This window comes from Nerophis lumbriciformis, linkage group LG13 (genome assembly GCF_033978685.3).
Source record: "Nerophis lumbriciformis linkage group LG13, RoL_Nlum_v2.1, whole genome shotgun sequence".
NCBI lineage: Eukaryota > Metazoa > Chordata > Actinopteri > Syngnathiformes > Syngnathidae > Nerophis > Nerophis lumbriciformis.
In genome coordinates, this window is record NC_084560.2 from 31581114 (window position 1) to 31593952 (window position 12839).

Here is a 12839-nt window from a genome sequence, read left to right on the forward strand (position 1 = left end):
TTTGAAAAGGGTCGCCACCTGGTGACCTTGAAAGAAAATACAGCTTCAGCTCCCATCCATTTAACTTTTTATCGTCAGCATAAACAATGTAGAATCAACAAAGATGAAAAAAAAATTCTGAGTAGTAATCCTTAAGGTACATGATTATATTAATGCTGCTGGGGACTTTTGTGCACCTTCTGGAACTACTACATAATTACACAACTCCTGCACAGGTTTGCCTTTCATGCCATCTATGGGCCTGACTTCCGGCCGCCATTTTTGGATTCGAAAGAAATGGCGGCATTTTCAACTGCGTAAACAGATCCGCTCAAACCTCCAAGGTAAACACATGTTTTAAACTAAGAATAACATGTCTTCAGTGATTGTATGAAAATAAAACATGTATTGTAATGTTTCACCACTTAAAGTAGCCAACAAAGTTCATTAAAATGGCATTTATATAACGACGAGGAAGTAGTGTGCGACTTGCCATGAAGTCAGAATGGTGGATTCTGTCTTTTGTGTTTGATAAGCTAAACTTTGCATATTTGCTTCTTTTATTGTTGAAATGCCTTTTCATTATTTTAATTGTGTGCTTTTCTGGATATATTCCCTTCATACCAAAACATTCATTTGTTCACTCAGACCTACACTGTTACAATGTCCATTTCTCAGATGATATAATTGTTGATGACTGAAGTGCTGATATCAACCAAACCTAACCCCCCCGCCCCAACCCCCTCCACATCCCACCCCCCGGATTGTAAATAATGTAAATAATTCGATGTATATACTCTGATGATTAACTTTGTGTGATGAATGTGTTTTGCTGATTGTATATATTTGTACCATGAATTGATTAACGTGGACCCCGACTTAAACAAGTTGAAAAACTTATTCGGGTGTTACCATTTAGTGGTCAATTGTACGGAAAATGTACTGTACTGTGCAATCTACTAAACGTTTCAATCAATAATGTGCTCTAGGAAGGAATACCAGGCCCCATTAGGCCACATTTGTCCTTCTGGGTCAATTTAACCACTTTTTTATTCCTCTGTTGAAAATATGAAAGGAATTTTTGATATGTTGCGTTTGCAACAACAACAAAACTCATTGGTCCTCTACTTTAGGTAGACGTCCTCCTCAGAAAGCCTCGTGGGACCTGAACACGTCCAAGGTTACAGGTACTTCCACACTACCAAGCCATAATACTAATACATTTTGTAAAATAATCATTTAAATACTTGAATGAATACACTTATAGAGTCTAATAAAATCAATCAATCAAAGTTTATTTATATAGCACAATCACGAGTGTCTCAAAGGGCTGCATAAGCCACAACAACATCCTCGGCTCAGATCCCACGTCCAGTACAAGTTCTGGAATTTAGCTGCACAGGAGAGTCAAATTGTTAGATTATATTTTATGTTAGCCCACATATCAGCATAGTATTATAGTAAAACACCGTTCAATTGTGTATCTTTTTAGCTTGTCAACCTAGTTCAGTCAGGTAAGTTTAAATTTGTTTGCATGATAATTATTGAATTTATGGCAACCTAGACATGCATGTATTGATGGTGCTTTGTGTTTGCAAACTTTTGTTTTTAAAGTGCCACTCTATTGAAATCTATTGTTCATCTACTAAAAGCATAAACGCAGATGTCAACCTTTTTAACCGTGACTCTCACCTTGTCCACTAGTTAGTAATGAAAACTGCTGCCTTTTGTTTTCCATTGAATACTTGCCTCACGGGCAACAAAAGCCTAGTTCTCATTCGACCTGTGCAGCAGATCTTGCCAGATAAAAGTGGGTCCTGTCATGTGACCTCTGTATGTTTGTTTTACTTAAGCAGCATTTGCATTTTTTTTTTTACTACTAGCCATTTTTACCTTAAATGACACTGACATGGGCAGCACGCCGGAACAGGGGTTAGTGCATGTGCCTCACAATACGAAGGTCCTGAGTAGTCCTGAGTTCAATCCCGGGCTCGGGATCTTTCTGTGTGGAGTTTGTATGTTCTCCCCCTGACTGCGTGGGTTCCCTTCGGGTACTCCGGCTTCCGCCCACCTCCAAAGACATGCACCTGGGGATAGGTTGATTGGCAACACTAAATTGGCCCTAGTGTGTGAATGTGAGTGTGAATGTTGTCTATCTGTGTTGGCCCTGCGATGAGGTGACAGCCATGCCTTGGAGAAGGTGGTCTTAGAGCAGCACCTTTAAAGGGGAACCCTACTTTTTTGGGAATTTTTTTGGTCTCTCACAATCATTATGAAATATATGACGATGGATGTATTTAAAAAAAATGCATTCTAACTCGTAAATAAAAGTCCGCTTCCAACGGAGCTAATGGGAGGTCCTCTATTCCGACCATAAAGCCCAATTAAAACATCCAAAAAGCACCAACAATACTCCATTTACATTTCGTGACTTGAATATTAACCAAGTATTAGTGGTATTGTCATTATAAGTGCTAACGCAGATTAACTATTTATAGCAGCGCCATGATCACAAGCTTATGTGGCAATGTTGACATGATTGACTAGTGAACTGCTTCCTTTCTTGTGGAAGTTTATCTTAGATTATAAATCATGCCTCTCACCTGGATCACAGAAGAATGAGGACGTATTCCGACGAGTTGGTCAACTTTGGCATCAAATTTAGACCCAGAAATGCCAAGAAATACACAAAAAGATGCATGGTTCCATCCCCCTTTTCTTCGTGAAGATTATGAGTCATTCTTCATCTAAATGGAAATATATGACCATCCTAGCAGTCGGCATCCTAATGACAGTAGACATTAGGGCTGGGTGATATGGCCTTTTATTAATATCTCGATATTTTTAGGCCATGTCACGATACACGATATATATCTCGATATTTTGTCTTAGCCTTGAATGAACACTTGATGCATTTAATCACACCAGTATGATGATTCTATGTGTCTACATTAAAACATTCTTGTTCATACTGCATTAATATACCGGTATGCTCATTTTAAACTTTCATGCTAAGGGAAATCACAACTAAGTCAATTTACCAAAACTGTATTTATTAAACAGTTATTAAGCTGGCGCAAACATTCATGTCATTTCAAAACAGAAAGTGCAAGATTGTCAGAGACATTTTAAAACAAGCTATGAGTGCACTTTTGTGCATGATGTCACTAAGATGACATATCAAAACAACACTATATTAAAGTACACTTTTTGTAAAGAACGCCTCTACAATATTTTAAACAAATAAAGTGCACTTTTGTGCATGATGTCACACAAGATATTTAAAAAAGTGTAAAATAAAAATTAACTGCATTATAGGAAATCAAGTTGTGTATGTCCTTCGCTATGTGGTAAGTTACTGCGGACGTTATCTCCTTCTGTTTTTGACTATTTTTTGTTGATCTAGAAATGGAAGACGCCAGGCTCAATTGGGTCAGTGCTGGTTGTTTTGGCATTTTGTTGGTGTGGCACCTGCCGGAGGTGTTGACATGCAGTGTTTCAAGCACTCTTCATTCTCTAGCAGGTGACTTTTCAAATGATGCTACAAATTAGTAGTGCTGCTACTTTTTGTAGCAACGCTTTTGCCGCATACTTGACATATTACGGTGGTCTGTTCAACATCTTCCCGCTTGAAGCCAAACCACCGCCAGACGATGGACCCTGTGCTATTTTTCTTGGGAATTATATTCTTCCTCCATTTGTTACCAGATTCACACCTTCTCTCTCTCGTATTACCACCCGCACCGCTCCGCTTGCACCACCTGCCACTGCTAACTTTACTCATGCCGCTACCTCTTTGCTCCGCGAGGGCGTATGACGTTGCACGCGCGACAGTATGTGACGTATGTAAGAAGGTGCGCTTGTTTTATATCTCTGTGCGAAGGAGAGATAAGAAAGAGTGAGAAAAGCCTGTAGTGTAGTGCCTGCAACTAAAAACAACTGCGTGAGAACGTATACTCGAATACCGTATTTTTCGGAGTATAAGTCGCACCGGAGTATAAGTCGCACCTGCCGAAAATGCATAGTAAAAAAGGAAAAAAACATATATAAGTTGCACTGGAGCCCGGCCAAACTATGAAAAAAACTGCGCCTTATAGTCCGAAAAATACGGTACTCACGAAATAGTGATTTTCTACATCGCGCAGAGACAAACCCACGATATATCGAGTATATTTCATATATATCGCCCAGCCCTAGTAGACATTATATAGAACATTTATAACACACAGATATGTTTTTTGGCTCTCAAGAAGTCTGCAGTGAGTTGTCATCAGTGATATTCGAAAAAAAAAAGCAAACGTGATGCGTTTTTGAAATTAATGCGCCGAGTATACTTAAAATGAGCAAAATACGTAAATATTAAATGTTATTATAAATGTGCCTGTTACTACATTACATTACAGCATATACATAAATAATACTTTTTTATAGGCAGAATAGAGCGACTCCCATAGGCTCCATTGTGAGCTGTCTTTTGATCGCATTTATTTGTTATTTAGAATGCATTAAAGAAACCATCTGTGTTCTTGTCTTACATAATGATTGTAAATGATAGCCAAACTTCTAAAAAAAAAGTACAATTCCCCTTTAAGGGGTTAAGCCTGGTTGGTTGGTTGGTGTCAGTTTATTTTGAGCATGCATCAAGTTTGATATGATAGGTTACCAATATACTGTATGTTAAAGGTTTTGAAATCTGTTCAATAACCTTTTTCATAGTTTCCATGTCAATTTTGTTATAATCAGTTGAGCTCTTGATTTAAAATGTTTCACTATATTAATTAATTGACTTATTTGTCACACACTTGCGGAACATTGAGTTGGGCATTCTGTCTATAGCGTCATTCAAGTCCTCAACTGATCTGGAATCTTTTCCTCCAGATTTGGCCCAATATTTACAAAATGGTTATTACAACCTTCTAACTACTTTGTTCATAGTGTAATTTTTTAGGTTTCAGTTTGAGAAATGTTGGTAGTATCCCTGAACATCATTTTTTTAATGATGCTATTTAGGATGCCCCTTGTTCCTCTCATGATGTTTTTGTTCTTGTCTAATAATTGACTGTAATAGTCTTTCCGACATGTTCGTAGTATGCTAGTTAGCTTGTTCTATACATTTTGTACTTGTTTTCTGCCTCTGTAGATCTGTGTGTTATAAATGTTCTATATAATTCATTATTCTTGTTGCAAGCATTTTTAGTCCTTTTGTCATCCATGGTTGAGTTGTTTCAATGAACACATTTTTGTCATAAAGCATCATGAAAGTGTTAAATAAATTACTATATGCATCAGCTACACCACTTTTAATGTATACATTGTCCCAACTTTGATCTCTCAGATCATTCTTAAATGCTGTCATACTTTGCTTTGTGCATCCATCCATCCATTTTCTACCGCTTGTCCCTTTCGGTGTCGAGGGGGGTGCTGGAGCCTATCTCAGCTGCATTCCGGCGGTAGGCGGGGTACACCCTGGACAAGTCGCCACCTCATCGCAGGGCCAACACAGATAGACAGACAACATTCACACTCACGTTCACACACTAGGGCCAATTTTTTAGTGTTGCTAATCAAACTATCCCCAGGTGCATGTCTTTGTAGGTGGGAGGAAACCGGAGTACCCATATCCTTCAAAATGTATTTTTGTCATCAATGCTCCTCAAGTGCCAAGCAACTACAGTATACCCCTTAAAGTACCAAAGTGTACCTTTTTCCTCCACGCTGGCTGCATCATAAGCTCACTTTACCATTGTGTCAAGTTTCTGCTTGAAGGAACCTGTGAAGTGAAGAAGCAAACTGGTGTGTTATCACCCTCCTGACCCCTCCCCTTTTAAAGTCCACACATAGTTGGAAAGAGTGACAGCTTGTCACAGTGAGAAGCTGCCACCATTGTTGGTGCTCAGGGGAAGCACCAAGGTCTTCTTCTTCTTCTTGTGGCGGTGTGTCCGCTCTCTCTTTCTCTTTTGAAAGCATGGAATCAATCAACGACACACACACTTGTACATACAGGAGACTATTCAGAAAGCCAGTGATCATTTAGACTTGACGTGCATTGTGGGGGGGAAAAACGGGGCCGCTCCGCCGCTTTTCTTCTCCTCTTTCTTCCCCTCTGCCTTTCGCTCTTTCAACTGTCTGTCATTAATGTCCACAGTCTAGCGGCGGCGGAGAAGAATAAAGCCAGGAGCGAGGGATGAATTGATGGGACGGGAGGATAAGCACTCAGTGTCCTTTTCTTTAAAGATTTGTTATTGTACAGTACTGTCTCCCAGTCATTTTTTGGGTGGCTGTTTCAGTCTGAAAGCTCGTCCACGTGCTCTTTTGTACGGCGAAGCAATAAGGCCCCATTGAATGCAGCTGAATGGACCTGCCATCCTTAGGGGCTGAGGCCTGAGGACTCCTATTCTTCAGCCCCCCCAATCTAATTGGAGCTGAAATGAAATGGAGGTTTCTTATGAAAATAGGCTTTGTTTGGCCGCGAGGCTGGTAATTCATAAACAATACGCAGGGCCCTATTGTGTAGATAATAATATATTCATGCTGTCGGAGATGGAGAGAAGGCAAAGGAGAGGCTGAGGATATATAAGGAGGCGAGAGGGATGGAGAGTAGCAGGATGGAGGAGCACAGGAGGGGCGGGGGGGGGGCTTAGTACACAAAATCGGAGAAAATTGGTAATGGTCGGGCCGGGGCGGACAACTCATTAGAGGGAAAGTGCTGAGGCGAATGGCGTGATGGGAGATAAAAACAGCAGGCGGAGGGATTTTTTTTGCTTTATTTTTTTATTTTCAGAGAAAAGTGTCACACGGGCGCCGATCTGGAGCGAACAGGTCAAGTGAGGAAGGAAATGTAGCGAGAGGAGGAGGTGAGAGATGAAGGCACAGGGGGAGGGTGGGGTGGACGACAGGTGATGCGTGGCTCCATCCGCATCATTCCTCGCTGTTCGCTCGCTCTGCTTCACACATCTTATTTTTTCCATTAACTCTTTGGAATTCTTACCAAGTGTGCAGAAGGTACATCCTGGGATGCTTCCGGAAGGTTTATTTTTTATTTTTTTTCCTGTTTGACTTACAGGACACATGTTGAAGAGCTCCTTCTAACTCTTAACTCAATTAAAGCTAAACTCATGGTGAGTAATCTAGGAATGATACCTGGTGTGTGTGTGTATGTTGGATGTAAAAGTAAACTTGTGGGAAATACATTTTAATAAATGTCACAGCACTCTATAAAGTTTTTTTTTCTATTTTATTTACAAAAATCACACAGATTATCAATCAGTCTAACAAAATGACCCATAATTATACAATTATAATACATAATATATGTTTTTTATTTTTTATTAAGTAGCTACTTTAACAGTTTTTTTCTTCAAATCTGCCGAGTTCCTTATTAATTTCATACTACTTTGATGATCAAAGTACATTTATATTTATTTTTTTAACTTTACCCATCACCAATACTATCTTTTGAATATTATTTAATGTATTTATATTTTATTTATAATGTGTCTTTGACCAAATGCAGGTGTACACTAAGTTTTCAACTTAAACATTGAACATTTCATCATTGTTTTTGTTTTAATATTTTTTTTATTACAATTTCACCTGAATTTAATATTACTTCACACATTTAAATTGTATTAATAACCATATACAGGTGAATTTAACCAAAATGATATATTTGCAAGACATAGTCAGAATATTTTGATGCATTAGTAGATGTATTTACCATCCATCCATCCATTTTCTACCGCTTATTCCCTTTGGGGTCGCGGGGGGCACTGGAGCCTATCTCAGCTACAATCGGGCGGAAGGCGGGGTACACCCTGGACAAGTCGCCATCTCATCGCAGGTATTACATTTTTGTTAATTATTTATTCTAATGACAGTAAATTACTGACATGTTTTTATTATGGTATATTTATTTTGTTATGTATTGACCTATCAACAAAATTATAGACGTGACAATATTCTTAGTTGTTTTTTTTAAGTATTTATTTCAACAGATAGTCATGGAATATTTTTGTTATTTCATGTCTTTCATCTGCAGTTGACTAGAAAAGCCAATTCAATAAGATTTTCACCCAATTTCTAACGCCACCTAGAATATAGGTAGTATTTACATTTTTATTTTGCTAAATAGCTTGTCTATTACTAGAGGGGGGTGTTTTCTGGTACAGAAATGTTGACATAGATGCTATGTTTAGTCTGTGCCGCTAGATGTCAGCATTTATCAACACATGAAACAAGAAATGCTCTCAATTCCAATTTGCATGCATGCAGAATGTCAATATTTAAAAGGTTAAAACTGCTATCAGACTAGAATGTTCTAATAATACTGCAGTTATGTTAATGTAATTGTTGCTGTAAAAATTTAAATATTTATTGTCACATTGCTGTAAAAGTTTGCTCTGGGTTTGGGATGATACTGATTCTCACCAAAAGATGGCAATCCCACATCATGAAAAACCTCATGTTGGCTTTTTTTTTTAGTGTGTTTGGGAATTGATGTGTGTTTAACCTTTAGTGAAGCATCAGCGAGAGGTGGTGCTGGGGGGGCTTGTGTTCTGCCCACCCTTCTCCTTCTGCTTGTTTGTTTATTTTGCAAGGTTGCAAAGTGGCTGCTGGCTGTGCTGGTCACTACAAGTGGCTGGCACTGCAGCGCCCGCTAATCAGGCTGTGGGCAAACTTGGGTGGCAGCGCGCCGAATGCTTTGCTGGCTGGAGATTATCCCATGAATTATCCCATAGAATTACACCATTCCAGTCAGGCCTTGTCCATCTGTGGGTGCAAGGAAAGCGTGTGTGTGAAATAATTCTGGCACCCTTGGTGCATTGTGGGTAATGGAGCATGTTAATCCACATCAAACAGCTATTAGTGGCTGGTTTAGCCCATAAAGGTTGCGCATTTCCCCCCCATATTTGCTTTAAAGAATCCAATCGTCCAGTCTAGAATAAACTGTAAACATTGTGCCATTATTTTCCTCCTAGATGCCATTTTTGAGCAATTTTCAAGCTCGTCATTAAAGTGATTTCTCCCATGCTGTCAACGTTTGGGCCTGTTTGTGCAGCAGCCGACCTGCACGGGCCGTGTGAATAGCTTTGGTGAGCCTCTCTGCGATAAGTGTTCACTAAACAGGTCACCAGATTGTCCCTCCAGACTCAATCGGAGCCATTTTCCCGACTGGAAACATAAATTATCCCTCATATTTATCGCAGACCACAAGCGGCTGTACAGTATTTGCTGTTTCGGTTGTAGCTCTTTTCTGGGCCCAACGTTCACAAATACTTGTGCGTGTGTGTTTGTTAGCCAAACTTTAACTTTTAACTTTAAGAAACACACAAGGTCAAAATGTTATAGATATCTTATTTGTGTTCAAAATCCCAATGTTGGACACCGTATGTTCACCTCTGCTGTCCTAGGTGGCGCTACCTCACATATGCCCCCTTTCTAGACTGCAGGCTAGGAGGAAATATCCCACCTGTTGCTAAAGAAATACAACTTCAAAGCATTCCAGTAAAGTTATCTGGCTTATTGTTAGCATTAGTGCCCAGTTTAAGTTGTAGCCATACTCAAAACAATTTACTTCCTTTCCCGTTAATTTTGCCCATGTACGACTTTTTATACGAAAGCTGTTAAACATTAACGGACCACAAAAAACACCCCAAATCTGGATAAACTGTACAACACTTAGCTAGCGCCACCTTTTAGTTGGTTATTTCTTTCGTTTTTTATTTTATTTTTGCTGCTTATGGCACAGGGGTGGGACCAGACAAGCTATTGCTATGGTTGATCTCTAGAGTGAAAAGTGTACTTGTGAAGTTTTGACACATTCCAAATAATAATAATAATAATCCATCCATCCATTTTCTACCGCTTATTCCCTTTGGGGTCGCGGGGGGCGCTGGAGCCTATCTCAGCTACAATCGGGCGGAAGGCGGGGTACACCCTGGACAAGTCGCCACCTCATCGCAGAATAATGATAATAATAATTTAAAAAAAAACACTGTTTAGGAATCGAGGTGTTATTGTGCCAAAATAAATTGGAATAAAATGGCAAATTAACAAGTAATTATTATGGTAATTTTATTGAATGTGCAGAAATTAAATTAACTGCAATATAATCAGAAATAATTGTATTGAATCTGTGCATTGGTTTATACCGTAAATGTACTAATCATTTGTCTCATGACCAATTTACCTATTTCATGACAGATTTATACATTTGGTTTAGTTGCTACTTTTCATAGTGCCTTTCTAAGCGCTGCAGTATCATAAATTAAGGGCCATTTATTACATACAGGGAATAAGAAATATCAGTAAATATCAATAATATATCAATAATGAAGGGGTCATGAGATAAATAGACTGGTCATGAACTGAATAAATTGTTAATTAATTTAATACATTAGGGGACGGCAAGGCGCAGTGGAAGAGTGGCCGTGCGCGACCCGAGGGTCCCTGGTTCAATCCCCACCTAGTACCAACCTCGTCATGTCCGTTGTGTCCTGAGCAAGACACTTCACCCTTGCTCCTGATGGGTGCTGGTTAGCGCCTTGCATGGCAGCTCCCTCCATCAGTGTGTGAATGTGTGAGTGAATGGGTAAATGTGGAAGTAGTGTCAAAGCGCTTTGAGTACCTTGAAGGTAGAAAAGCGCTATACAAGTACAACCCATTTATCATTTATTTAGGTCACATGATAAATACATGGGTGATCAAATAAATAAGTTTGCCTTGAAATAAATCCGGTATGAAATAATGTATGCATAATATTAATAAATCAAATTAATGAAAATAAACAGCTACATAAAGTTCAATGCAATTCATTGTGATTATATTTTTTTAATGTATTATAAGTATTGGTTTATTAAAATATGTAGTACTTTAATGTAATTGGTAATATATTTGTAGATTCCTAATGAGGCCTTTAGCTTGACGCTCCTCTACTTTCTCCTGGCTCCGCTTGCTGCGGCAACAACAAACAAACTCCAGACGCTCCCCTTCGTTTTGTATCGTTTACTTGTCACTTAATTATTCAAAAACGTAAAACAATAACGATGTGGGAACAAATGAATGGCAAAATAAAGAGAGTTTGTTACAGTAAGAGTTAGAAAAAGCAAGAGTAAGAAAAAGTAAGAGTGAAAAAAAAAAACTGTGTGGCTCAATTCCCCCGCACCTGACTGCCATTACCCATAATACCTTGTGTCCAAAAACCAACCTACCACACAGATCCTTCCGTCATATATGCAATCAAACAGTTACGTCATCAAATTATTTAGACAAATGTAATAATTTCAAATAAAGTGTACCTTGTGATTATTCTAAGCATGCAAATAAAGTAAATAGTCCCATTTTGGCTGAATAAACAAAAAGCACCTTCCATAAAATGTAAATGAACTTAAACAGCATTTAGGCTCCTACAATATTTATTATTTGGTGTATTAGACTGTTAATCCATTTAATACATATTTACCTAATTACAAATTCTGTGTACAAAGCATATTAGTATTTGATGCAAGGTTATTGAAAGCATATACCTACAAAATATATATTTCTTTATGGATATTGTCTCACAATTGTTTAAAATGATCCTGAAAATCCGATTCGGGTTGTCGTCGCAGGTAAAAATGCGGTGCCGTGAAAAGTGCGTCTTGCCGCTGCGAGGGCGAGTAGGACGATCAAGGTGAAGCACACTTGCAAAGGTGAAAGATTAAGTGGCCATATTTTGTGCTGAGAGGTGCTGCTGCATTTCCTGTGGGGCCTTGATCTTTGACCTGCCGCTTAGAGGCGCGAGGTAGAAATGAAAAAAAAACCCAACTGAAAAAAGGAATATTTTGGGGAAAAAAGGCAAAATGGGAGGTTGCAAAGTGGAAAAAAAACAGGTGTGGGGGTGAGTATTTGCTTCCGGCTGATGATGGTGAACAATTGGACACACAAGGAGGCACATACACGCACACACACACACGCACACACACTTGAACCACAAACTAAAATGGACTTTCTCACACACACACACACACACACACACACACACACACACACACACACACACACACACACACACTTAGCGCTACAGTCCCAGCAGGCTATGAACTTCAATGCAGCTGTTGCCATGGCGATATGCCGAGTTTCTGACCCCCCGACTCCATTTTTCCTGCCGTTTGGGCTATTGAAAGAGATGATTGACAAGTGTCCAAATGTCAGACGACCCAGGCCGGCCACACAGATGGAGGATGAGAAGGGAGGGGGACGTTTGGGAGGCGGAGTGGGGAGTTTGGGTTCACCATTTAATGCCATTTTTTTTAGCATGCATTTAACAACATGTTTATGGTTGTAGTTGCCTACAGTGTAAATACATGTTCGTGTTCGATAGTATTATTAAAAAAAAAAAATAGTAAGAACAATGTACTTATTCAGAGTAATCTTTTTTTCTTTACAATAAACATGTAATGCTGCATGGCCGTTATGTTTTGTAATTTATTAAGGATTCAGGCGGAAAGTGAGGTACACCCTGAACAAGTCACCACCTCATCGCAGGGCCACATTTAAACATTTTTGTTTATATTTTAGGTGTTGGAAAATACTTCTGGGTTTTTCCATGTGTATATCTTGATTCATGTTTTTTTTTTACAAAAAGTATTTGTGTAACAATAGAAAATGGTTTTACTTTTTTAGACGGGAAACCAGTTCTAGCCCAGACAAAATACAGTACCTTTGCTTGTTGCAGCCAAATAGTGACATGACCAAAAACAGAAAGTTAACAATCAAATATTGGTTGTTAATTAGCCATTGTTTGCTTTTGTTCCAAAGAAAGCAAAAATAAAAATACTAAACAATATTTCAGAAAATGTGCCTTGACACATACATAGATA

General features: G+C 38.9%; 1 long non-coding RNA gene across 1 annotated transcript in view; it reads left to right on the forward strand.

Moving 5' to 3' along the window:
• The first annotated feature begins 239 nt into the window (after positions 1-239).
• LOC133613168 (uncharacterized) overlaps positions 240-12839 on the forward strand; it is a 156641-nt gene continuing 144041 nt past the window's right edge. Inside the window, exons 1-2 of the long non-coding RNA XR_009816415.2 lie at positions 240-323; positions 1113-1166. This is a non-coding gene — a long non-coding RNA (uncharacterized lncRNA). The remainder of the gene's footprint in view (positions 324-1112; positions 1167-12839) is intronic.